We start from the raw sequence: 4,419 nt of genomic DNA, 5'->3' as shown, positions 1-4,419 counted from the left end.
CTCTGATCTGGGCTGGAGGGCCAGGAAAAACAGGTGGAGCAGGAGAAGGGGCAGTTTTTATGCCATGCCCGAGGGTTGCATTATTAACTTGGGTAGTAAGGACAGACACCTGATTGGTGAGTAATTGAACCTGATTAAACAGCACCTGACTGTTCTCAGCAATAGTCTTAAACAGGGTATCATGTTGGCCAAGTAAAATGTCCTGATTGGCTATAGCAGTCCGAATTTGAGTGCACTCTGGGGTGGTATCCGAGCTACTGTCTGCTGGGTTCATGTTGGTCAGATCATACTGTCATGATTTAACTGGATTAGAACCCAAATGCAGACAAGTACACCAAGCCAGAGAAGGTTTAACAGGTTTATTTACAATGTTCAAAAAGTCCAGGTTTCCAATAATAGGGGAAGAGCAAGTCCAGGTTACAGGGAGGGTAACAGATCCAGGTCAGGGCAGGTGTGGTACCGTAATGTCCTAGTGTCCGTGGTGAGTCCAAAAGGGAGGTCCGGTAGTGGGGAGCAGGATGGTGGTGGCAGGAGTGAAGCGGAGGCAGAAGTCAGGTTCCCATAATATGGTCGTCTTGACTATGATCTGACGATGAGTGGAAAGTTTGACCGGGTCTTAAAGGCTGAGGTGATTATGGTGAATGAGCTGCAGCTGGAACCCTGACTCCCGCACACCAGACTTCACTCCTGCAATCAAGGACAGACAGAGGGGAGGGGGAGAGCAGAGAGAGAGCTACCTAGCAGCAGTAGGCCTAACAGTATCTGGAGCATCAGCAATTGTGGGTTTGATTACAGGCTCAAAATGGCCAGAAACAAATCACTTTCTTCTGAAACTTGTCAGTCTATTCTTGTTCTGAGAAATGAAGGCTATTCCATGCGAGATATTGCCAAGAAACTGAAGATCTCGTACAACGCTGTGTACTACTCCCTTCACAGAACAGCGCAAACTGGCTCTAACCAGAATAGAAAGAGGAGTGGGAGGCCCCGGTGCACAACTGAGCAAAAGGACAAATACATTAGAGTGTCTAGTTTGAGAAACAGACGCCTCACAAGTCCTCAACTGGCAGCTTCATTAAATAGTACCCGCAAAACACCAGTCTCAACGTCAACAGTGAAGAGGCGACTTCGGGATGCTGACCTTCTAGGCAGAGTTGCAAAGAAAAAGCCATATCTCAGACTGGCCAATAAAAATAAAATATTAAGATGGGCAGTCTGAGATATGTATTTTTCTTTGCTACTCTGCCTAGAAGGTCAGCATCCCGGAGTCGCCTCTTCGCTGTTGACGTTGAGACTGGTGTTTTGCGGGTACTATTTAATGACGTAAAAATATGAGTATGAACGTTTGACAAGAATGGTAGGTACACTTTTATTTTACAAAATCCATTGGCACAACATAACATACCAAATATTACAGTGTCATGGACATCAATTTCAGTAGCAGTCTGCCAACACGCACACGCATACAGTATACCTCACTCACTCACTCACTACAAACTAGTGACAATATCACCCCATTACACATATTACAGTCATTTAACAGTTTGCTCATGTCACATCTGACCACAATTTTCTTACAGTATTTTTGACACGGTCATCTACAGTTCATGAATAAGTAAACACCAGAAGTGTGAATGATGTAAATGCATATAATTTTCAGTCATAAAAGTAAGCTGGAGGTGAGCTATGGCTTTACTGTGACCATGGGCCAGGTCCAACCCAGTTTTTACATGGTTCTCATATTATATAGCCATGTCTTTCACTTTGTAAGTTGACCCATGCGTGTAAATGGCACTGAACAAAGTGAGTGTTTATTTCTGTAAGCCCCTTACCACTCTTCAACGCTCAAGGCTTTGTCAGTTACATATCACGACAAGTGCCAATCCTTTGAGGAACCAGGGTAAGGGGATCGGTGTACTGTACTGTTCAGACTTACGTAAGCTGTGAACATATTATTATCCAATGAACAGATTTTGGGGTTCAAACAAAGTTCAACTAAAATGAACTGAACTACAAAAACCTGGCAATTTTCAACAGGCAAGAAAACATCTCAAAAAAAAGTGCACAAAAACAAATTCCCAATAAAGAGGCAAGAGTAGTGTAGTCTTTGCTCAGTATTTGGAAGACTGCATTTAATAGATTTATGACATAATACTGCCATAATAGAAAACCTTAGAGCATGCTATACCACTAACAGTAACAAGATCCAATTACTGACCAACAAAAACAATTTATACAGTGCATTCGGAAAGTATTCAGACCCCTTGATTTTTTCCACATTTTGTTACATTACAGCCTTAATCCGAAAATTGATTAAATAGTTTTTTCCCCCCTTGATCAATCTACACACATTACTCCATAATGACAAAGCAAAAACAGGTTTTTATACATTTTTGCAAATGTATAAAAATCAAAAAAACATACTTACATAAGTATTCAGACTCTTTACTCAGTACTTTGTTGAAGCACCTTTGGCAGCGATTACAGCCTTGAGTCTTTTTGGGTATGACGCTACAAGCTTGGCACACCTGTATTTGGGGAGTTTCTCCCATTCTTCTCTGCAGATCCTTTCAAGCTCTGTCAGGTTGGATGGGGAGCGTTGCTGCACAGCTATTTTCAGGTCTCTCCAGAGATGTTTGATCGGGTTCAAGTCTGGGCTCTGGCTGGGCCACTCAAAGACATTCAGAGACTTGTCCCGAAACCACTCCTGCGTTGTCTTGGCTGTGTGCTTAGGGTCGTTGTCCTGTTGGAAGGTGAACCTTCGACCCAGTCTGAGGTTCTGAGCACTCTGGAGCAGGTTTTCATCAAGGATCTCTCTGTACTTTGCTCTGTTCATCTTTCCCTCGATCCTGACTAGTCTCCCAGTCCCTGCCACGGAATAACCTCCCCACAGCATGATGCTGCTACCACCATGCTTCACCGTAGGGATGGTGCCAGGTTTCCTCCAGACGTGACGCTTGGCATTCAGGCCAAAGAGTTCAATCTTGGTTCCATCAGACCAGAGAATCTTGTTTCTCATGGTCTGAGAGTCCTTTAGGTGCCTTTTGGAAAACTCCAAGCGGGCTGTCATGTGACTTTTACTGAGGAGTGGCTTCCGTCTGGCCACTCTACCATAAAGCCCTGATTGGTGGAGTGCTGAAGAGATGGTTGTCCTTCTGGAAGGTTCTCCCATCTCCACAGAGGAACTCTGGAGCTCTGTCAGAGTGACCATCGGGTTGTTGGTCACCTCCCTGACCAAGGCCCTTCTCCCCCAATTGCTCAGTTTGGCCGGGCGGCCAGCTCTAGGAAGAGTCTTGGTGGTTCCAAACTTCTTCCATTTCAGAATGAAGGAGGCCACTGTGTTCTTGGGGACATTCAATGCTGCAGAAATGTTTTGATACCTTTCCCCAGATCTGTACCTCGACACAATCCTGTCTCGGAGCTCTACGGACAATTCCTTCAACCTCATGGCTTGGTTTTTGCACTGTCAACTGTGGGACCTTATATAGACAGGTGTGTGCCTTTCCAAATCATGTCGAATCAATTTAATTTACCACAGGTGGACTCCAATCAAGTTGTAGAAACATCTGAAGGATGATCAATGGAAACAGGATGCACTTGAGCTCAATTTCGAGTCTCATAGCAAAGGGTCTGAATACTAATGTAAATAAGGTATTTCTGTCTTTTATTTTTAATACATTTGCAAACATTTCTGAAAACCTCTTTTCACTTTGTCATTATGGGGTATTGTGTGTAGATTGATGAAGGAAAACAATAATTTAATCAATTTTAGAATAAGGCTGTAACTTAACAAAATGTGGAAAAAGTCTAGGGGTCTGAGTACTTTCCGAATGCACTGAATGTCCAAGACATATACAGTACATCACAGACGTACAAGGTTGGTGGTCCAATCCCCTTGCATCTGCATCAAGCTATTAGAGCGCTGCTTACGGCCACCGCTTTTCATCCAGCACCATTGTTTCAACCACTTCATAAGTCTTCTCCTTTGCAGAGGACAGAGCACTGGGTTCTGGACCTGAGGTGAATCACTGTGTCCCATTTCCTTAGTGCTGGAAGTTGAAGATATCTTAAAGGTACTGTACCTCCACTCAATTAAACCAGTTCAGCAGTTCAACAGTAAGCTGGAGAAGGGGGAGTATCTTACTCCTTATGGTGATTGAGAAATTCACAGTAATGTTACACAACCATCCAACAGTGTCGGTCATTGACCTATTCCCTAGATTTGAATTCATCTCCCTGTTTGTCTCTTGGATGAGGACTTTTCAGGCACAAAGTCTGTCGCATTTTGTTCAAGGCCATGCTGGTCATCTTAGCTTCAACCAAACTAAATACAGCAATAGCTGACAGGAAAACAAAGTTGAATGTTTGCGTGAAAGAAAAGGGAAGCTGTTTTGATATGTATTCCCTTTTGTCGTTTCTACC

Source organism: Coregonus lavaretus (genome assembly GCF_964263955.1).
Source record: "Coregonus lavaretus genome assembly, chromosome: 11".
NCBI lineage: Eukaryota > Metazoa > Chordata > Actinopteri > Salmoniformes > Salmonidae > Coregonus > Coregonus lavaretus.
The sequence above is the reverse complement of the archived record's forward strand: the minus strand, read 5'-3'. Positions refer to the sequence as shown.